The sequence below is a fragment of the Callithrix jacchus genome, chromosome 18 (assembly GCF_049354715.1).
Source record: "Callithrix jacchus isolate 240 chromosome 18, calJac240_pri, whole genome shotgun sequence".
Classification (NCBI taxonomy): domain Eukaryota; kingdom Metazoa; phylum Chordata; class Mammalia; order Primates; family Cebidae; genus Callithrix; species Callithrix jacchus.
The window spans coordinates 51,493,269-51,517,347 of record NC_133519.1 but is presented as its reverse complement, the minus strand read 5'-3'; the positions used below and the strand labels follow the sequence as shown (position 1 = coordinate 51,517,347).

The window sequence follows — 24,079 nt, the reverse complement described above, 5'->3', positions numbered from 1 at the left end:
TGGATCTCTGAGTGGACACCCAGATTGTTGATGATGGAGTATTTCTGTTACTTGGTTTTCCTTCTACCTGTCTAGCCCCTTCGCTGTACGACCGCTGAGGTCCACTCCAGGCCCTGCTTGTCTGGGGTGCACCTGTAGCGGCTGCAGAACAGCGAGGGATGCTACCAGTTTCTTTTTCTGCTATCTTTGTCCCAGGATGATGTCTGCCGAATGTCAGTCTTATGGATATAGAGGGGTCAGGGAGTTGCTTGAGGAGACAGTCTGTAGGAGCTCAAGTGCTGAGCTGTGAGCTCTGTTGTTCATTCAGTGCTGCTAGGCTGCTATGTTTAGTTCTGCTGCAACCTAACTCGTAAGAAAACCCCTTCTTTTTTTCTCAGATGCTCTGTCTGGGGGGGGGGGGTTGGGGCTTTCCTTGTGAGTGTCCGTCTCACTGTCCTGCCCAGCTAGGAGGCAGTCTAGTCACTTTTTGCCTGCCGAGGCTCCGCCCTGCTGGTGTGAGGTTCGCCCTTTTCCTGCAGGCTCTGCCCTTCTGCTGTGGTCTCCGCCCTGTTGCCTCGGGCTATGCCCTGCAGCGGAGTCTCTCTGTTGTACCCGGTTGCCTAGGCAGCGGCAGGCTGCGTCAGCAATGGGCGTGTACCTCGGTAGGGGCTGATTGCCTTGGTAATGGCTGACGCCCCTCCCCTGCGGAGCTGCACTATAAAAAAAAAATCTATTCACCGGGAGCGTTTGGAATCGCCGTTTTGTTTGTTGCACTGCGCTCCCCCAAATGCTGAGTCCCTGGGATTTCCTGGGCTGGGTCACAGTTCAAGACCCGTTCAGTCTCAAGTTCAGCCCTTTTGGGTCTTAGTTTGCCGGTTCAACAGGGCACCCGTAACAGTGCGCTTTTGTATGGAGTGCTGTGGAGCGCCTCTGAGCTCCGGCGCCGGCTGGAGCCACACCGGCTGCCAGCTACGCCAGCGTAGACCTCTCCCTGGCGTCCCCCGTCTCTTTTATACCTGGGAATTTCCCCGTTCTGTGGGCAACTAAGATCCGTCTGGACATGCTTCCCCGACTCACCCTCTCCATGCGTCCAGCGAGAGCTTCCTCATTGGATTATTTTAAAAAGGATATTATAGATGATGTATTATTAAAATGTTTACTAATTTATTTTTATTTTTATTTATTTATTTATTTATTTTGAGACGGAGTTTCGCTCTTGTTACCCAGGCTGGAGTGCAATGGCGCGATCTCGGCTCACCGCAACCTCCGCCTCCTGGGTTCAGGCAATTCTCCTGCCTCAGCCTCCTGAGTAGCTGGGATTACAGGCACGCACGAGCATGCCCAGCTAATTTTTTGTATTTTTAGTTGAGACGAGGTTTCACCATGTTGACCAGGATGGTCTAATATCTTGACCTCTTGATCCACCTGCCTCGGCCTCCCAAAGTGCTGGGATTACAGGCTTGAGCCACCGCGCCCGGCTCAGGACCCTGATCTTTAATAGATTGCAGCTGGTTGATGTGATATATGGATATATGCTCCTGAGATAGAAAACTTTTCAAGTGAACTGTTGCAATTCAAAAGGAGAGGCCAGGTACACAAGGAAGAACTACTGGTCCATCTGTCAGAAGAACATGATGGGTGTCCCGCCAACCCCTGAACCGTTCTGAACCTTGGGGTTCACCTAATCTCTTAAGAATCGGTTTCCTTATAAACTAAGTGGTCATAATATCTGATTTACATGTATCAGAAGAAAATTACAATAACTTAGTATCTCTCAAATGTAATGGTTTTTCTAAGAGAATTTAAAAAACAAATTATCCATGTATTACATTTCAGCTAAGGGAATCTCTTTGCATACTGTGTATCTGTTTCACCTACACTTTATGCTATACACGTGGATGATTCCAATAGTGATTAATTTAGGACTCTAGAAAGACTATTTTTGGAGAGATTATACCCATAGATAATGGTGGTGAGATAGCTGCCAGTCATGGGATCAGGCCACATAGAAATAAAAATTAATGTAATTATTTTATTTAAAAAAATCTATATAATACTAGAGCAACACATTTGTAGAAGTAAGAAAGTGATTCAGCAGAATGCGTTTTAAAAATAGGCTCTTTTATGGTTAAGTCCGCTTTTAATTTCACAGGCTTCTTTCCCAGGAAACAAATGTCATCTATATGTATCTTTCTGAAAGCGACAGGTCAAGGTCAAAACATTTGACTCTGACAGTGACCATGAAGAGCAACATGAAAGCAAACAATTGAGAAACCCAGTAGTGTGGAGTGCCTCCTACAAGGCAATCAAAACAGCTGAGGGAAAAATTCAGATTCATTAACACCCACAACTGTATTCATTAGGAAATGTTTATGCATGTATGTTCCCAGAATATAAAATACTTGTTTGCCATTATCTTTGTTGTTATTTATTTAATTATATAGTTCACTGTGTATTCTCTCTATAATATAAATGTTGCCACTGGACATTTAGAACTTGAGGGTTTTCTAAACATCTTCCTCTAATTCCTTTATTGTAAGTGAAGGCTAGAAAATTACCAGGACACCACATCTAAGAAGCCCGATTGATGAAGATTAATTTTTAATGTAAATTTTGTGTGTTGAGACCTGAAACTAGAAAATAGGAAACATCTTAGGAATGTTTCTGTTTCTCCCACCTCAGTCTCCTCCTCCTCTCATTACAGAAAGCAGAACTTGTACTCTCACATTTAGAAATGTATGCTCCCCTCTTGCATCCACAAAATAGGGGTTTACTTAGTTCGTCCCTGCTGTCCAGTTCTGGTGGGCTCACGTGGTAACTGTGAAGAATAGCAACCTGTGGGAAGTCTAACACTGGGGCTGCACTTTTCAAATTATCCTGTAGGAGATCAGGTACTTAGAAATCCTCAAACTCAACACTGTAAGCATCAGTGCACCTTGCGCTGCATTTGACATCAGTGAGCCAGTCAGACTTATCTCCTGACAGAATTCCTTTTTGATTTTTTTTTTTTACTTTATCATTAGTAAAACGGGTACTAAACACTGGAATAAAGCAATTCATATTGCAAGAAACTGCACTTCATTTAAAATTATCTATCTATACTCCGTGTTTATGCTGAACGTGGGCTGTTATGAATTAAAACATGAGCATTATATGATGAAATTACGTTTAATGTAGAAATTGAATAAATCACAGAATGCTATTTACCTCTATTATTATGTTTATTGATAATAAATCCTTGTTGAATTCAGCTTCCATTAAGACCATGCATTTACCACTTCTGTGTAATGACATAAAGCAATTTCAGAATCATTGTTAAATAAAATGCTCCTTTTGGTCACGTAATAATGACAAAACTAATCAATATTACAACCAGAGATATTATTAAGTGGGCTGAAACAGAATGTTTAAATCATGAGAATTTTAATGTTCTGAGAATTGATGGTGAAAATAGTTTTGATGTTAAGCCATAATTAAAATCAGGAAAATGATCCTTCATCTGTCTTATTCACCTAGTTTTGTGAGAATACTATTAAATTGGTTCTCATTGCAGTTGTAACTGCATAGTGTTTTGTATGCACTTGCATGCTATTGCTTACGCTACTATCATATACCAGAAATTTGCTCATTCGTTACATGACGCCCTTTAAGAAGTAGATTCTTAAAATTGATCAGTAGGATTAAAAATGTGAGACTCTGTGAACAACACCAGAATGAATCTAGAACATATGAAGCGTGTTAGGAAGATAAGAATCAGAGATCATCCTGTTGAAGAATAAATATCACACTCGAATCTCCTTCAGGACCGCCTGCTGCAGGCGCTGAGTATGGAATATGGGCACAAGAGTACCTCACTTCCAGACGTGGAGACGCAGGGGACCTTTGTGATGGCAGTAACATCTGTCTCCAGAGAGGATCCTTATGTCCTATGGTTACGGTAGAGAGAAGCAAAGCTTCAGGCTGCTGGAGATACCTAAGGTGAATGGAAAGTACCAACTCACAAACTGTCTACCAAAAGCTCTCTCATACGTATACCATCCCTCCTCTAGCTTTCAAAAACCAGGCTAAAATGCCAGTGGTAGAAAGCCAGCACTGGCTCTTCTTCCTCTAAGTAGGATTTTAAATACATAAGGAAGAGGTTTCACAGATACTCTCAACTAAAAAAAATAAAATAAAATAGACATAATATCTTTGTAAAAAAAACAAAAATTAGAAAAATATGCATATGGGTAAGAAATAAGTATTAAACAATCTGAATCAACCTAAGTAAGTATTGAGATAAATGACTATCATTTTCTAAGAATAGTAACACCTGATCACATCAATATAAACAAATAAAGTCTCTGTCTTCATGGAAGAGTCCAGGAGAGCAGAAAGTTTCATATATCATCATTTCAGACCTCATTGTTGTATGGAACTGAACAACGCACTGTTGCAGCATAGGTTTGAGTGTGTCCCCTTCAAAATCCAAATATTATGAAAGCGTGGGGCCTTTAAGAGGTGCTTAGGTCATAAGATGTCCTCCCTCATGAATGGGAACAGGTGCCCTTATAAAAAGGTTTGATTAAGTGACTTCACCCTTTAGGCTTTTTCATCTTCTGCCACGTGAGGACGTAGTATGTCTCCCCTTTCAAGAATGCTGCATGCCAAGTGCCATCTTGGAAGCACAGACTGGAACTCACCAGACAAGAAACCTACCAGCACCTTCACCTTGGCCTTCCCAGCCTCCAGAATTGTGAGAACATCAATTTCTATTCTTTATAAGTTACCCAGTTTGTGTCTTTTGTTGTTGCTGTTGTTGTAGCAGCAAAAAATGGATTATGACAAGGACCGAGAATAGGCTAATTAGGATCAAAGTCAGTCTTCTCCAGCACCTTCCAATGTCGGGGACTCTGTCACAGTGGAGGGGAAACAGAGTCAGTCTGAATATTTTTTGCGAACTTGGATCCTGGAACCCAGTCCATTGTTGGCAGTCTATTTTATTGGCAGGTCCTGGTTGGTAGAAGGAGTTTTATCATTAGCAGAAACTGGTATGGCTGACAGCTGAATTTTTGGTAGCTACTGGGGCGCCCAGCATCTCAACAGGCAGAGATGCTGCTTTAGAACTGTCGTTGTGTCTAACGTGTACCCTGGCTAATCACCTTGGGAAAGGTCCGTGTTTCTGCCTGGTTGCCAGCAGCATCTGGAATTCAACAAAGTCTTGTGCCACGTGATTTGTACCCATCTGCACATACATAAGAGTGCACATGCCAGCAGAGGGGCCGCATACCTAGGCGTCTGGCCCTGAAGCGAAGGTCATATAGGGAAGGGTAAAGATAGTGTACACCTTTCAATATAATTGAAAACCAAACACCAACCAAACAGCAGCATTTCTCCAGCTGGGTAAGCACATTCCCCTTGGTTTGGGCTACAAACCTGGCTTCCTGATCACGTTTAGGTCTTGCTGGAGGAACAAAAATAAAGTGCATGAAGAGATATAAAAAAGCATAAGTTCGGTCCCAAATACTTTAACTGTATCACTCTGGACACCCCATTTCACCTGACGTCTGAGTCAAGAGAAGAAGCTAAAAGGAGATGAATCCGTGTTAGGGCAGTTGTCTTTGGGTCTGGCCAGACTGCTAACAGGAAATGAGTGAGTGACAGACTGGCATAATTTGTTTCTGAATCACGCATTTCAGAATTGTGTTTTCTCCATATTCTATGTAAAGCAAGGAATGTTGAATCTCCACTGGATTCAATCCAGCCTGTGCCACAAACTACGTTCCGTGGTCCAATGATGGTGCTTGTGGGTCCTAGCAGTATTCAGGGTTGTCCCTCTAATGTCTGAATTATGCATTGGAGTGGGAGTGTTCAGTGAGACGGGAAGCTAATGCATCCGTTTCAGCATCCAGGGACTGTAAGGGCAACTGACGGATCAGCCCGTCACACTGATTATAGTAATAAGCTACACAGTGAAGTTCTGGGGTCATCTTTATTCTCATTTTGAGGATAATTGATGCCATTCCCTAAAGTTACAGTATCTTCTCTGCTATATCGTCCTTTCAGTGAACCTGTCCTTTCACCTACCAGTCCCTAAAGTTACAGTATCTTCTTTGCTATATCGTTTTTCGGTGCACCCGTCCTTTCACCTACCATTCCCTAAAGTTAACAGTATCTTCTTTGCTATATCGTTTTTCGGTGCACCCGTCCTTTCACCTACCATTCCCTAAAGTTACAGTATCTTCTTTGCTATATCGTTTTTCGGTGCACCCGTCCTTTCACCTAGTGTGAGAACTTCTCATATCCCACTCTCTGTTTCAACACCATCAATTTTATCACATTTGGCCCCTCAATTAAAACGCTTAACAACAACATGTCTTTCCAAAAGGTAGCCCATTTAGAGATGCTTTCTCAGCAGTTCTCTTGATTTCCTCTATCTTTTTGGGTGAATGTTCTATACAATGTAAATGGTGGTTATTATTAGAAGTTACTACCCAAAAGATGATAGGGGGTTCATATTTGATTTTAGTGTACAGGTCCTCTTTTTATGTGTAAATGAGTTTTAAAACACCATTTAATTTAATATTGTAAGAAATAAAAATACCATGTGTAGAAGCCCTATCACAATTATTAACAATTCACCAATTGCAAATCATCTTCAAAAAAAACTTCTTTCTACCTACTTACCTAAACATATGTTATACTATTTTTTTTTTTCAGAGCAAGACATCACAACACCCTCCAACAGCTTATCTCTTGATCAGTGCTTTGCTGATGATATTTTATCTATTAGGATTTTTCCCCCACATATGACTTGCTTATTCTAGAACTTCAGATATCAGCTATGTTTCAGAAAACCCCCTCCCCATTATCTGTCATAAAGGAGCCTGCCTTCTCCATCACAGTTCCTCATTCCTCATTCCTCATAACAGTCAATACACTTTGTAAGGAAATGAGAGACTTGTTTGGGACCATCTTACTCTATCAAATTGGAAAGTTCTTCATGTATAAAATATTAATATTAATAATGCTAATTTTTAAAATAATGTTTAATGGCTGTAGTAAAGATAATGAAGAAGGCATGGTCTGAGAAATTAAGGTAAAGTTTTTAATATGCTCTAGCACATAATTTAAATAATGTGGCGATTTTAATTAAAAACAAGTGATTGTGTCAGCTGTTGGAGAATTTAAGTAGGAAAGAATGTAGAAAGTCATGTGTCCATTGAGAAACAAGCAGTAAAAACAAGAAATTAAGAGTTTCCAAGTGGTGAAAACAGAATATTTTTCACAAATTTCGGCAGTAAAGAAAAGCTTAAATATACAAAAATTAAAGGAAAAATCAGGTTTGTATGAAGATTTTGTTTTGTAGTAAGGGATACTCCCAAGCCAGGTGATAAGACAAGAGAATGGACTTCAGAAATGAAATGACTAAAACCAGAGAGTATTCATAGACATACTAGTGAGTGTAAATCTTTTATATGTATCACATCTGTGCCCTATTTATTTCTTCCAAGTCTGTAAGGTAGGTGGTATCATAATACCTAATTCTAGACAGAAAGAAGTACAGATTGATTAATAATCAGTGCCCATGGTCACAAAGCTAGAAATTCTAAGACAGAGTTAGAAACTGAACACAGGTAGCTTGTAGCAATAGCTTTACTATTAAGTGTTGTTTCTCAAAAAAAATTATGGTGATGAACCAAGATAAACCAAGAACCTAGCTGAGACTGAAGATTATGAGATAAAAATATTAATCTTGCAAAACATACTTATTTCTAAAGGCTGGAGAGGAGACATATACAAAACATGTATAATTCTAACCATACATTAGACATGTATTACATCTTGGAAGTATGTTAATTACAAAAATAGAAGCTGACTCACAGCATGTTTTCCTTTTGACTCAGGAAAGAACTAGAAGGGAATAATTAAAATATAAAGAAATAGTGCTACAGAGTAGATGAAAATATTAGTTTTACAACAACTAGCCTCAAGTATCTGATTCAAAGGAAGACAAGGACACTGCTTAGAGAAGTTAGAGTTAGCCTCAAGAGAAGTAGGACTAACTTTGCCTTAATTAAGTCCTTATTAAACCTTATAGTTTGCATTATTGGTGTCCAGGGTCATCTTGCAGTCTGTGGCTAAGACACGACAGAGAGATGACTGATTACCTGAAAAACGAAGGTTAAATTAATGGCATGTCTCCATTAATATTGCCAGTGAAACAGATGAGTTAAACTGCAAATAAAAATCCAATACTACCACAAAGTACATTTTTTTTCCTGCTAAAATATGTTGAGAAGGAAAGTCTTGGTTTAAATGTAAATTCCTTACATCAGGATAAAAACATGCATATTTTTGACCAACCAGTTAAGTAGATAAATGATTTCATCAAGTGACACCTCTGGGTGCAGCACATATGAGTCAGAATTTCAGTTCAGGCTTGTGGTTTTAAGACCTTCTGCATCATTAAGGATGCTCCAGATTTGTAAATGAGGCAATTGAACTTTAAAGACATTCTTAATAGTTTAATTGTAACAGGGAGAATTAAGCCACTTTAGGTTTGATCTTCTAGTCATTTGCCCTCTAAGTTATTAAAATAGCAGTAGGTCTATCAAATACTGACTTTCTGTTTAGAGAAATTGCCACCATATCCCACCATACAACCATAAACTGACTTTTTTTGACCCAGTAAACTTGTACTAAATTTTTAAAATTATTAGTTTGTGGAAAATTTCATTAGCAAAGAACTCATCATTGAGGATATGAATTATAAAAGTTGAAATTTTATAAAGAGTATATTAATATTTAATTTATTAGTATATATATATTCATATGAGTTAATTTTCATTTCTATTCATGTGAGACTCTCTTAGGCTAAGAATAAATGTGAGTATATAGAGAAAACTAACATACTAAGTGATCAATAAAAATAAATCTAAGACATAGAATTATGTTGTGTCATTAACTCAATGAGCCCATTTTTCTCATTTACAACTATAATTTAAAATTATCTATGATAAAAAAATATCTGTTTGGGATATGAAGAAAATGTGCAGTTCCAACTGAGACAGCTTGTGGGATGGCTGAAAACTGGGGGAAGGCTGTTAGCATGTTAGTTGCTCTTTAAAAAAGGACTAGAAAAGGGCAGATGGAAGGAAAATGTTTTTAGCAACAACTTCCAATCCATATTTACCTTAAATATAAATATATTCTTATTTAATGTTCATTCCTCTTCAAATGAAGGCTATGGTTGAGATTGTGGTAGTTGAAAGGTGAGAGCTAGGATTTCATATGTGGGAAAATCTTCAAAAACAAATTAGTGAAGAGAGTGATTCCAAATGGAGGTACGAGGAGCTCTGTCTAAGGAAAACAAACATGACGTGAAAACTTTTTTTTTTTTTGAGACGGAGTTTCACTCTTGTTACCCAGGCTGGAGTGCAATGGCACAATCTCTGCTCACCGCAACCTCCGCCTCCTGGGTTCAGGCAATTCTTCTGCCTCAGCCTCCTGAGTAGCTGCAATTACAGGCACGCGCCACCATGCCCAGCTAATTTTTTGTATTTTTAGTAGAGACGGGGTTTCACCATGTTGACCAGGATGGTCTCGATTTCTTGACCTCGTGATCCACCCGCCTCGGCCTCCCAAAGTACTGGGATTACAGGGTTGAGCCACCGCGTCCGGCCGAAAACTATTTTTAAATGACCATTTAACATTTTGGAAATTGCCCTTAGAACATGTAGCTAATGTAGAAACACTTACCAAAATCTACTAAGTCTCTTTAACAACAATGATAATCGGTGTCACTGGAATCAAACTATCTTCTTTCTCACCCACAAACAAGCTCTATGTGACAGAAGCCATATTCCCGCAAGGTCCAACCAAGAGGAAGGGGATCCTTACCGCTCAGCCTTGCAGTCTAAGGCTACTCCCAGAGTGGCAGACCACCAGCATTTCTAATTGAAACCACCTTTTCATGAAGGCTATTGGAGGCAAGAGCAGTCAAGTGTTCATAAAAGCATAGTTCTCTGTAGTAATCCACCAAAAACTAGTGGAGCCTAACAGCTAGGTATGAAACCAACAGAGGCAGGAGGTTTAACAAAGAGATCAGAGAAAGAGATGAATAAAACACTGCTAAAGTCACTGTCATCATATACAAAATTCAACTGCACTTCTACAAACCGGCAAGGAATAAACCAAAAAATAAAATTAAGGAAATAATTTTCATGTCATATGAAATAATAAAATACCTAAGAATATATTTAAGAAAAGAAGATCAAGACTTGTACTCTGAAAACTATAAAACATTGCTGAAAGTAATTAAAGACAACATAACGAAATGGGAAAAAAAATTCTAGATTCACAAAGACTTGATATTAATAATATGCCACTGCATTTGAAATTTATGTACAGATTCTACATCAGTCTTTCAAAATTCCATGTGCTTTTTTCCCCTAAAATTGATGTTGATTCTGAAGTTCATGTGCAGTGAAACAAGACACTGAATAGCCTAAACAAACTTGACAAAGAAGAACAAGAATGGAAGACTCATTTACCAATATGAAAACACTGTAAGATAATATCAATCAATATAGTGTAACACTAGCAGGAAAACAGAAAAATATGGCATGAAATTAAAATTCCATAAATATAATCTCACATTTGTAATCAATTCATTTTTTATAATACTTCCAGGACAATTCAATGGGGGAAAGAATAGTATTTTCAAATATTGATGTCGATACAATTGGATATCCAGAGGCAAAAGAATGAAGTCAGACCCCTCCTTAATACAATAAATAGACATTAACTTAAAAGGAATAATAGACCTACATGTAAAAGCTATAATTGTAAAAATCTTAGGAGAAAATGCAAGATTATATTATTGTAATCTTGATTTTGGCAAAATTTAGATCTCAAAAGCTCAATTTACCAAAAAATAAATAAATTGGACTTCATTAAATTTAAAGCCTAGCCTGGGTGACAAGAGCAAAACTCCATCTCAAAAAAAAAAAAAGCCTTGAGCTTTAAAGGATGCCTTAAGAAAATACAAATGAGATCGTCTATAAAATGAAAGAATATATTTGAAATAAGCAGATGAAAACATCATCTGCCAACATCAAAACGCCAATCAAGCCCATGGCAAAATATTCCACCTCCACTAAAAAGGTTATAATAAATAAGACATAACAAGAATTTGTGAGGATGTGGATAAATTTAAAAGTCTCTCACACTGTTGGTAAAAATGTAAAATGGTTCAGCCACTTTGGAAAATATTTTGGTAGTTTCTCAAAAAAAAAATCAAACATAAAATTACCATATGATAAGCAATTCCACTGCTAGATATATATATGTATCAAATGAAACGTACAAGATAAAAGAAAACCAACATATACCAAAAAAACTTGTATACAAACGTTCATACCAGTATTACTTGTAATAGCCAAAATGTGGGAACAATGTAAATACGTTTCAAAGGACAAATAGAGAAACAAAAAGTAGCACAATTGAATAATATTGACCCATAGAAATGAATGAAGTACTGAGACGTGGGTGAAACCTGTAGTTATTATGTTAAGCATAAAAAGAATCACAAAGGTTCCCAAGTTGTACTTTTGCATTAACAGTTCAGAGTAGGCAAATCTTTAAAGACAAAAAGTCTATTCGCCTAAGCAAGGAATTAGGAGGCTGAGGTGGAATGAGGAGTGCCTGTAATGTCTAGTAGATTTCTTTTGCAGTTGGTGGTTGAACAGCTCTGTGACTATACTAAAAAGTAATCTATTGTACACTTCAACTGTATGGTATGAAATATAAACCTAATAAAGCTGTTAAAATAACCAGAATATCCAATTTGTCTGTAAAACTCAGACCGATTCTGACTGAAGAGAAATGTCATAGAAAAATATATTTCATTTCATTGCCATAGTATAATCAAATATATTAAACGTGTATATTATCATATTTTTTCTGTCATGTTTTAGACTGCTGTAATTCAAGGCTTTGGGTGTAATACATGAATTCCCTTACAAAAATGACATTATATAGATGATTTCTTTGTGTACAACCCATAATCTTCAAAAGCTTATTTATGCACACATAAGAAGCCCGTGGCTGTTGCGAAAGTATGTAATTTTTGTTGGAAAATGGAGAGGTTAGATATATTAAAATTATCAAATGTATATCAGTATCTATACAGCCTCAGTGAAAAAAGAAAAGCTAAAGGTAAAATTGTTTTTCCACGCATTGGTTTTTGACTGTGTAATGAAAAGCAAATCCTCTTCTTTCTTATGCCAAAATGAATATTCCACTAGATTTGGACTTAGTAAAAGGGGATTGAGCTGAGGCATCCTGCTGGGCACCACATGAGTGACTGTGCTGCACGTTAACCCTTCAGCTATTGATTTGTACAAAAGGACTAATATATTCAGAAAAGAAAGTTCATGTGCTTTCGCCTGAATTCTTTAGAAGAGCAAATATTTTTTTTTACTCATTACTTAATGCATAAACACCCCAAAGCACATTATGTAACAAAATGCAAAATTTTGCAGAAAACATACTAATTGATGAAGTAGATACTCTTGTATTTAACTTCCAGAATGCATCATTGGCACGATTCTCACTTTTACCATTTGGGTCACATATGCTGTTCCCACATGAATAGTCCTAAGTACGGTTATGCCAATTCTAGCATCACAATTCTCTTTTATACAGGCTTCCTTGGCTTCTGTAGATTTGCTTAAGGCTTTTTACATTGAAAGGATTCGTTTCTCAAAAGAGAGTACCCGCCACAGCCTTGTGCACTTTTCCAATGACAGCAGCCGGCTTCTGATTTCCAAAGTACCACATTTTGCTCTTAAATAGCAGTAGCATGAAACTACTACAATAAAAAGGAAAATGAAAAGCTACGGGTAAATATAGATACAAATATGATACATTTCTTAACAAAACCATCTTTGGAAACATTAAAGACTCGCCAATTCTGATTCAGTGATAAAGAGGTAATTAATTAAACCTGTCCCAAAGGCCAATGGAACTAGAGTATTAATATAAGTTGCATTTTAATGTCTTATTTTCTGCCCTTAACCACATTAAGAATCTTAGAAAATGGAAGTGCTACTTTCCCTTTCAAATATCTTACATTTTCTATATGAGTGAACAGTTTAACATACAGACTTGAGACTCGATTAATGTCTCATAACTGAATGAAATTACCAGGCTAGTGAAGCTCTTCTCAGTGAATACATACACACTGCCAATTAGAAGTGCTTAAAGGCAAAAAGTGAATGCAGATGTTTAAACCACCACTCTACATTTATAATAAACCAAATATGTTTAACTTGGCAATGTTATTTATTATTAACATATTGCCAAGTTAAATATATTTAACTTATTATTTTTGACACCTATTTTTCTTTTTTCAAAATGTATTTATTATACTCTAAGTTCTGGGGTACACGTGCAGAACATGCAGGTTTGTTACATCAGTATACACGTCACCCCATCATCTACATTAGGTATTTCTCCTAATGCTGCCTGTCCCCAGTCCCCCTACACCCTGTTATCCCTCCCCTGGTCCCTCACCCCACAACAGGCCCTGATGTGTGATGGTCCCCTCCCTGTGTATTGACGCCTGACACCTATTTTTCTTAAAGGAAAATAAGGTAAATCATGTTATTTAAGACCATACGCCTCTGCATAAAATGAAATAGATGTAATGCAGTCATCCAAGTGATAAGCCACATAAAAATTGAAGAAACATTATCTGCATTACTCAGATTATTTTTCTTTCAGTATCTCCATACATATCATATATTTTATATGTGTGTGTATATCTACAAATATTTATGTATAGCTATTGTATTTTCAATATGTATACAGCATTTTACTTAACAAATTACATAAAATATACTATAAAAATGAATTATTTTGCTAATTTACTTTTTAAATACTTATTACAGTTACTGGAGTATATCTTCTTCATTTTCATTTTCAAGTTTATTTTTAACTTTTAAATTCAGGGCTACATGTGGAGGTTTGTTGTATAGGTAAAACTGTGACGTGGGGATGGTTGTACAGTATTTCATCATCCAGGTATTAAGCATAGTACCTCTTAGTTATTTTTCCTATCCTCTTCCTTCTCCCAATCTCCACCCTCTGATAGGCCCCAGTGTGTGTCATTCCCCTCTATATATCCACGAGTTCTCATCATTTAGCTCCCACTTATAAATGAGAACATGTGGTATTTGGTTTTCTGTTTCTGCATTAGGTTGCTAAGGATAATGGTCTCCAGTTTCACCTGTATGCCCACAAAGGACATGAGCTTGTTCTTTTTTTTGGCTGCGTAGTATTCTATGGTGTAGATGTACCACATTTTCTTTATCTAGTCAATGACTGATGGGCATTTAGGTTGATTCCATGTCTTTGCTATTGTGAATAGTGCTGTAATGAACGTAAGTGTGCATGTGTCTCCATAATAGAATGACTTGATTCCTGTGGGTACATACCCAGTAATGTGATTGCTAGGTCGAATGGTATTTCTGTCTTCAGGTCTTTGAGGAATTGCCACACTGTCTTCCACAATGCACTCCCACCACCACTATTTAAACATTCCCCTTTCTCCATAACTTCAGCAGAATCTGTCATTTTTTTTACTTTTTAATGTTGGTCATTCTGACTGGTGTGAGATGGTATCTCATTGTGGTTTCCATTTGCATTTCTCTAATGATGAATGATGTTGAGCTTTTTTTCATGATTGTCATTTCTGATTGTGTTTATTTAAATTTTCTTTTTTCTCTTCTTTATTTGCCTAGCCAGTAGTCTATTTTATTAATTTTTCAAAAGGCAGCTCCTGAATTCATTAATCTTTTGAATGGCTTTTCATCTCTCAACCTCCTTCAGTTCAGCTCTGATTTTGGTGATTTCTTGTCTTCTGCTAGATTTTGAATTTCTTGGTTCTTGGTTCTCCAGTTATTTTAGTTGTGATGTTGGGTTGTTAACTTCAGGTATTTTTAACTTTCTGATGTAAGCATTTAATACTACATTTTTTTCCTCTTAACACTACCCTAGCCATGTCCCGGAGATTCTGTTTTATTGTATCTTTGCTCTCATTAGTTTCAAAGAAGGTCTTAACTTCTGCCTTAATTTCGTTATTTACCTAAGAGTCATTCAGGAACAGGTTATTCAATGTCCATGTAATTGTATGGCTTTGAGTGAACTTCTTAGTCCTGATTTCTAATTTGCTTGTGCTGTGGTCTGAGATATTATTTGTTATTATTTCCGTTCTTTTGCATTTGCTGAGGAGTGTTTTACTTCCAATTATGTTGTCAGTTTTAGTTCAAGTCCTAAATATCTGTGTTAATTTTCTGTCCTGTCATGGAGATCTGTCTAACGTTATCAATGTGGTGTTAAAGCCTCCCTCTCTTTTTTTTTTTGAGACCAAGTCTCACTCTATCGCCAGGCTGGAGTGCAGTGGCGCTATCTGGGCTCACTGCAACTTCCGTTTTCCGGTTTCAAGCAATTCTCCTGCCTCAAACTCTTGAGTAGCTGGGACTATAGGCACGCACCACCATGCCTGGCTAATTTTTTGTACTTTTAGTAGAGATGGGGTTGTGTCATGTTGGCCAGGATGGTCTCGATCTCTTGACCTCGTGATCTGTCCCCCTCGGCCTCCCAAAGTGCTGGGATTACAGGTATGAGCCACCACGCCCAGCCAAGTCTCCCACTCTTGATGTGCTAGAGTCTAAGTCTATTTGAAGTTCCCTAAGAACTTCTTTAAGAATCTGGGTTCTTCTGTATTGGGTGCATATATATTTAGAAGAGTTATATCTTCTCATTGAATTAAACCTTTCACAATTATGTAATGCTCTTCTTTGTCTTTTTTGATGATTGTTGCTTTAAAGCCTGCTGTGTCAGAAACTAGGGTGGCAACCCCTGCTTTTTTCCGTTCTACATTCGCTTGGTAGATTTTCTCCATCCCTTTATTTTGAGCCTATGTGTATCGTTGCATATGAGATGGATCTCTTGCAGACAGCATGCCAATTGATCATTCTTTATCCAGCTTGTCACTTTGTGTCTTTTAATTGGGGTATTTAACCTGTTTACATTTAAGGTTAGTATTGCTGTGTGTGAATTAATTTGGCCCTGTGAGACTGAATGCTGTAACTCTGGGGGACTTGCATTGGGACCTGACTGTTCTTTGGCTTCTGCTTCTTGAGGTTTGGAAACCACTGTGTTGGTTGGACCAAAATGTAGCAGCTGTGGCAGAGAGCTGGTGGGTGCTGGGGTGCCTGCTTCTCTGTGGCCTCTCAGCACAGTGGCAGGGGCAGCACGGCCGGGGTGGCAGTGTGGGGCCAGGAGCCCACTGCTGGAGACTGTGCAAGTTTGCAGTGGAGGTGGTGTCAGCTCCATGGCCGGGTGTCGAAGGGCTCAGGTTAGGTGTCTTCTCTGTGCCCTAGCAGCTGGAATAACTGCCTGGGTTGGAAGAGGGTCCACTGTTCTCTGCCTGGTGTTGGCACAAGAGCAGGTGCTGGTGGGGCCAGGCCTACTGGCTCCGTTCCTCCCAAGGCTCCATCTCCATGGAATAATGGTCAGAGGTGGGATGGAGGCAAACTGTACTCCTGCATGCAAGTGGGGCAAGGAAGGCAAAACCCGCCTAGGCAGACATAGCAGCAAAGTGATGTGGGGAGCTGTGGGGAGTTGCCACGAACCCCTGAGAGGCTGCAGTATGGGGGACAGTGGGCACCCTAGCTACAGTGAGAGCCCCAAGGCACTTGAGATTGCCCTGCAAGCAGGCAAGGCTACAGTGGGGCCCCAGGAGAGGCCAGGAGACAGAGGCTTGCTCAGGTGAGAACAGTCCTGTCTGATGTGCAAGACTCCTGCAGAGACCAACTTCCACGGTTCCCCTAGGGCTAAAGTATCTTATGGGAGCACGTCAGCCAAGGGGGATGGCCCTCCCTGAACATGCTCTGCTATGGACACTCTCACAGCAAACTCTCTGGGCTCCCATCAGCTTGCTTGCTGGCCCTTCCACTTCTCCAGGCAGCTCTCCCTGCCAATTCCAGTGTCTGTGGTGGTCGGGGGTCCCATTGTCCTGGGGTTCCGGAAGACTGTGGTGAGCGTGTGTTGCCCCTTGGTGGTTTAACTCACGCATTTCCCTGGAGTTGCTGTGGTCCAAAACTGAGTCCAGTAGCCCCATGCAGCGTCCTAGCTTTCTCCTCCTGCAGCCCAGCCTTTGTGCCTTCCCTCCAGCCACTTGTGGCCTTCCCGCTAAAGATATCTTCAATGCACGCCAGTCCTCCCAGTCTCTTTGTGGGAGCTGTTCTGCCTGGCTGGGTCTAGTTGGCCATCTTGCCCTCTCCTCCCATTTTATTTCATCTATAAATATATAGAATAGGCATTTTTCACAGATGTCCTTCAAAGAAGACATTAAAGACTCTAGCATAATATACCAGTCATTCTTTGTATGTACATATGCACATTCTTTTCTCACTGAGGTTCTGTGAATTTCATCAGATACCTAAAGGTCCCATTACACAAAATGTGTCGAGTCATGGGGCATAGGTCTAATCTATAGGATAGCTAAAAATATCATTGAATTGTTGTTTAAAAGCATATATGTAACAAAGTGGCTGCAAAGGAATTCGTTTCCTGGATGCCAGTCTATGCAGGTGGCAAAAAAAGTGCTCGTCAGATATTTTAATGGTAGTTTGCTGTAGTACTAACTTTAGATTTGTTAAACATAAGTACACATGAAGGCAAGTTGTTTCACCATGTATTTATTTATTTTATTAGGAATCCGGTGAATACAGGTTACATTGCCTCCCGCAGCAGTGAATTTCAAGACCCCATTGTTAAAAATTGTATTTATATACTTACTCCATAAAACACAGGAATTTGGGCCGGGCGCGGTGGCTCAAGCCTGTAATCCCAGCACTTTGGGAGGCCGAGGCGGGTGGATCACAAGGTGAAGAGATCAAGACCATCCTGGTCAATATGGTGAAACCCTGTCTCTACTAAAAATACAAAAAATTAGCTGGGCACAGTGGCGCGTGCCTGTAATCCCAGCTACTCAGGAGGCTGAAGCAGGAGAATTGCCTGAACCCAGGAGGCGGAGGTTGCGGTGAGCCAAGATTGCGCCATTGCACTCCAGCCTGGGTAACAAGAGCGAAACTCAGTCTCAAAAAAAAAAAAAAACCCAGGAATTTAGAGTTATATGGGATGAAGATAGGAAGAAAACAAGAGGGAGAAAGACTTCGCATCTCTAAAATATCAAAATGACTGCAAGTCTAGATATTAAAACTTTGGTGAAAATGATTATTATACTATCTGATTTTCATAAATAAAACATTACATGATAATTAAGTAATACTATGAAGTAATTCTTATTTTTATTCATTTTTCTATATGCCATACATAAGATTATAATGAGGAATAAATTTAGTTATAGTATAAATGTAGGTACTGTTAGATATAATCTCAAGAGGAAGATACTATTGTGTTTTTATTTTATAGATGAAGATTGAGGTTCAGAGAGGTGATGTGCTCAAGGCCATACAGTATTGCTGAAGTTTAATGTCAGGCTATATGGGTAAAGCATCTCTATCTTTAAAATCTATGCTATTATTGTCTCTCAATACTAAACCATCTTAACTAAAACTATTAACCCAGGTATTATGGAGTGTACTTAATTCCAGTACACTCCATGATTATGTAACCAATTATTATAGCTGTCTGCTGTAAAATTAATAAGTAGTTCAGATCTTGAAGAGTTAGAGGCAAAAAATGAAATTAGACCCAGAATTTTTCTTCATTGAACAGAGGTGAACAGCAGTTTGAATTTTAGCAGCATACAACAGTCTTTTTTAGATAAAGGCTCAAAAATGAAAAACATTTGTCAACTTGATCTTTTTTTAGACATTAATATAAGCAAAAACATACTCTTGTTACTGTTTTAGTGGGAGTTTTCATGCTTTTTACAACACCAAAACTAAGTTAACTACTGTACATAAATTTGAACACGGAGCATCATTCCGTTCATACTCCAATGGAGTGAAAGTCAATGGCTATAAGCTCAATGGCAGGTCATTAAAAACCTGTTTGTAACCTTTAGGCATTCATATGTGTATCCGCCAGTTAATGACACAGAGAACTACCTGGAGACCACGGTTTAAACTGCAACCGCTTACTCTGGCATGGAAGTGCAGGTTCCTAGAGGCAGCTCTGTGCTCTTTGTTCAGGGATCTCTGCTCCACACACCGGTAAACATTTTTAATGCAACCCTAGGCTTAACTCCAGTGATCCAGAACTCTTCCATTGCTGTTACATGCTGAATCTTCATATACCAAAATATCATACACTAGCTGTATGAAATGTAAATGTGTTGCCCTTTGACGGGAATATTTTAATCAACAATTTGCTTGAACTTTTATATCCTTAGGCAAGAGGAATTTTTAAATGTGTAATGAAACATCAAAGGAAATGTTCAATGGTAGCTCTGGAATTAATAAATGTAAAATCGGTGAGGCATGTTAGAAGTTACACCCAGAGTAAGAAAAATTAATTTATGTCTATTCCAGTCGTAATATTCAGAATCCTATATTCACTTTTGATCTTTCGTCACTTGCATCTTCTATGTTCAGGCGAATTTCAGCAAATTTTGCCTTTTCGTATGTCTGAAACTGTGCCCGATTTCTGTAATCCCATCACCATCATCCTACATCTATTTGAAGTCAGTTTGTATCTTGGACTCCATAGCAGAATCCACTTAACAGGTTTCTTCAGTGGTAGTTTTCATATGCTCCTCCTTAAGCAGAGTATAGTCAGTGTTTCAGTCCGTTTAAATCACAGGCATTTTCGGGCCTAAAATAAAATACTAATAAATTATATTTAAACTTTTAATCCTGTTGTTTATGTACCTCAGAGATTTCCTTGAATTTTTCCCTTTTGTTAAACATAAACCACTCATTCTAGTAATCCGCTTAGATCAACATCCTCAGTGGGGTCACCATTTGTCATGTACACCTCTGTCTTTACTATTTTTTCTTGCTTTAATCTTGTCTAACCACTCCCTATTATTCTGGTTATTTAAACTCTTACATTCTCAATCTTTTTTGTTTCAGGACTCCTAAAACCTTTTGTTTATAGAGATTTTACCTAATGATATTTATAATTTTTGAAGCTAAAGATAAAAATATTTATTCATGAAATTATACAAAAGAGTATTAACCTACTATATGTTTCATAAATAAAATAATTCTATAAAAATAAGTATATATTAAATACAAAAAAAGTAGCAGAAGGAGTGTCAGTGTTTTATATTTGCAAACCTTCTTAAATTTTGGCTTCATAGCAGGCAGAAAGGATAACCCATTTACTTCTACTTCTACATTTGATCTGTTACAATCTGCTATTTTGGTTGACTATATGAAAAAAATCAGTTTTACACATAAATGCAGCAGGAAAAGAGAACCATGTATATTCCCTGAAATATTTTTGGCACCACAAGGGGTCTTCAAATTATACTTCAAATCTGCTTCTTGATGTTTCTAGTTAAGACGCTTTATGACTTGGTACTTCCTTCTGAGTTGTTAAAAACATTAATGCACGCTTTTTATGTGATCATTTATAGAACAAATGTTTAATCTTTTTACTTCCTTATAATTTAGGCCTTGATTTTCTACGTCGTAGATTATATTTCATTTATAGTTTCATGTGAAGCGGTAGACTATACTGCTTCAGTACCAAGTTTCTGTAGATTTCCAAGGTTCCATTTCAGTCCATGCTCAACTGTTAACTAGCTGTAGGTCCAGTTGCCTCACCTATTGGTGCCTTAAGTTGTTCATCTTTGTAAGATAAACAACAATAGTACTCATAGGATTGATTTGAGTTATAAATTATTATATGTGTGTGCACAAATAAACACATTCAAATATATATAACTGAATTGCTTTTTCCTACTGTTATTACTTATTTTTTTTTCTCAGTGTGGTAAGGAAATTACAGCATACTTTTCAGCAGTAAAACAACAACTACATTATCTTTTAATTTATATTTATAGTAATATTTTAAATATGATGAAAATCAGAAGTTATTATTCATAGCATGTGAGATTCAGAAGACAGCCAGAGTTTTGAAAAATACCAATCTTGCAAAAATGTAAAAAAAAAAAAAAATTGAGTCCTTTCTGCACAATTACACACAATTAAGTGATCATCTCTTTTAGCTTAATCATAGTCAAACAGTTAATTTTAATGAGCCTTTCCTTAATGAGGTCTACACTTCCTATTCCCTCTGTCATACCCATCTGTTATTATGTGTCAAATTCCTAAGGTAATTAAGAAGTTGCCTAAAAAAGGAAAAATAATATTTAGGCAGAGTATGTACACATTTTAAAATGTTTATTACACTATATTGCAAAAAATTAAACTTTGAAAACAGCAAAGATCTACGCAAATATCTCACGTCAACGTGATTTCAAAAATATTGTTTGGAAATTAAAATTTTGGAAATGAAATGTTGTAGCTTTACTACTATTTTGAAATGGTGCTGTAGAAGTGTCCTCTGATTCCTCCCACAGCATACACACACACATACACACCACACACACATCACTGTTCTTTACCCTATTTTATTCCCAGCAAGCCTATTCCATTTGAATAATATTCATGTACTCCAAAGTCTCTGTTCTCTGGTTAGATTTCAGCCATGAAAACATCCTTGAGGATGTGAGGCTGGGAAGGTAGGAGTACTTGCTACATTTTGTCCTTCCCTGCATAATCACCCGTTTAACAGCATTCCTCCCTTAAATTACTGGCCAAACTAATCTCTCCTTAGTTCAGTAACTGTTTGTGTTCCTTTATTCTTCATACTCTCTGCTGTTACTTGTTCTGGGAAAATACATGTGATTATTTTTCTTTGCCTTCTAACCAATAGGATGAAAAGAAGCAAATGGTACATGTTGAGATTTCCTAACATTTATTTCGCGTTGCATGAGATTCAGTTTCGAATACATTTAGCAACTCTTCAGGTTACACTTATTAAAAGGAAAAAAGTTAACAGGACTTGTAATAATTAAATATGTCAGGCACTGAACGAGATGTCGGGGGATGCAAATTAGATGTTGTACCTGTATTCAAATAGCTCATGATTTTTAGGTTCTATTAATAGACTGATACTATCAAAATGTAGTACCTGAAACACTTTGAAGCATAATGGACTTCAGAGTTCATCTATTCCAATATTTTACTTTTCTGGATAGAAAAGCTGACACCCAGAGAGGTGATTTTTACTGAATATAGTGGTCTTTTCAGCAGTGTTTAGTCTTTTCTACATTTTACTAAAGATAATCTCAGTAATTTTTGAAACTACAGATCCATATATTTTGTTTTCATTTTTATAATTTTGTTGAAAATTTACTTAAGAGCTCACAGAAACAACGACCTAAAAGCTATAAAACCAACCAAAGAAAATAGGGAATGTTTATCTCACCATTGTTATGTAAAGAAGAAAGTGCGTAATAGTACCTCCAAAGGAAAAAACTGGTATGTTTTGTTTCTCCTGTGAGAAGTACTATAATTTGTTATGCAGTAAATATAGAGATATATGTAGTAAATATCAATATTTCAATTAGAATGCTGCAAATTGGAAAATAATATGTATAACACATGCAATAAGCAAGAGCTTAATATGTCAAACAATAGACAACTCTTCCTTTGGAAGCCCAGAAACAACGGAGTTGAATAGCCTATCAGATTTACGAGGACGTGCAGAAAGGATCATCTACCGTGTTCGAGAGTCTCTGTACACGAGATTTCATAGCTACTGAAACACAAGAGAAAGAGAGAAACAGATCATCTTTTTCTCCGAAATTCATACACACACACAGATTGAGGAAGGCTGTTACTTCACAAATACTACATTAGAAAACCTTTGTGTTTCAGTAATCAAGTTAATGTTTTTAGCAGAATATGAACAACTTGGTACTTAAACTCCTTTAACTGTCGTAGTATTCATGCTGTTTACTAATATGGATATATCTTCCTTTTTGTTTTTTGAGATGGAGTCTCATTCTGTCTGTCACCTGTGCTTGGAGGGCAGTGGCGCAATCTCAGCTCACTGCAACCTTCTCCTCCCAGGTCCAAGCAATTCTTCTGCCTCAACCTCCTGAGTAGCTGGAATTACAGGCATGTGCCACCACGTCCAGCTACTTTTTGTATTTTTAGTTAAAAAGGAGTTTCACCATGTTGGCTAGACTGGTCTTGAACTCCTGACCTCAAGTGATCCACCCGCGTTGGCCTCCTAAAGTGTTGGGATTACAGGCCGATGTATCTTACTTTTATAGTAAGAAACAATAAGTTTTCTTTTTGTTTATGACAGAAAAGTGTTGGAGGAAAATTTTATGCATTGAATAAACATATGTATATATATTTCCAAACATGAAGAGTTATCTTTAACCATATACTCCTAGAAACTAATATTCAATGTACTCGTTTTCAAACTTAAAAAATATTGAAAAAAATCACCTGTATGAAGGCAATATCAAATTGTCTCCTGCCAATAGTGTTTGTACCAATCTCCATTTAACCTGCGCTCTACTACGCTAAAAATAGTCTTCTTTTTTTAATGACACTGATTATATTTCATTTATAAAACATGGCTTTTGGACAGTTAAATTTATTCCTGGATGAGTTCATCATAATAATATTTGCTTATTTTCTATTGAACTGTTCATATTTTTTTATTGTTTATTTTTAGTGTTACAGAAGGAAGTGATTGAAAATTGAAAATGCCAGTGCTTAAGATGTTTTCAAAAGATTTGACTTCTCGGCCTGGTCAACTGGATCAACGGGAAAAAGAGGTCCTTTCATCTAAGTGAGAACTACATGAGAGCTTGGTAAGTGGACTTTGCTTCTGTTTTTTGGCTGTTATATGTAAGAAGTCTTTGTCTAAACCAAAGTCACAAGGACTTAATCTTATCGTTTTTTTTTTTTTTGAGATGGAGTTTTGCTCTAGTTACCCAGGCTGGAGTGCAATGGAGCGATCTCGGCTCACTGCAACCTCCGCCTCCTGGGTTTAAGCAATTCTCCTGCCTCAGCCTCCCGAGTAGCTGGGATTACAGGCACGC

At 37.7% G+C, this 24,079-nt stretch overlaps 1 long non-coding RNA gene across 1 annotated transcript; it reads left to right on the top strand.

Annotated features, from left to right (window-relative positions):
* Positions 1 to 3,782: 3,782 nt before the first annotated feature.
* Positions 3,783 to 23,848, top strand: LOC144580115 (uncharacterized). The gene is made up of 3 exons (XR_013529053.1): positions 3,783 to 3,957; positions 4,565 to 4,714; positions 23,710 to 23,848. It is a non-coding gene; the product is annotated as an uncharacterized LOC144580115 (long non-coding RNA).
* Positions 23,849 to 24,079: the final 231 nt, after the last annotated feature.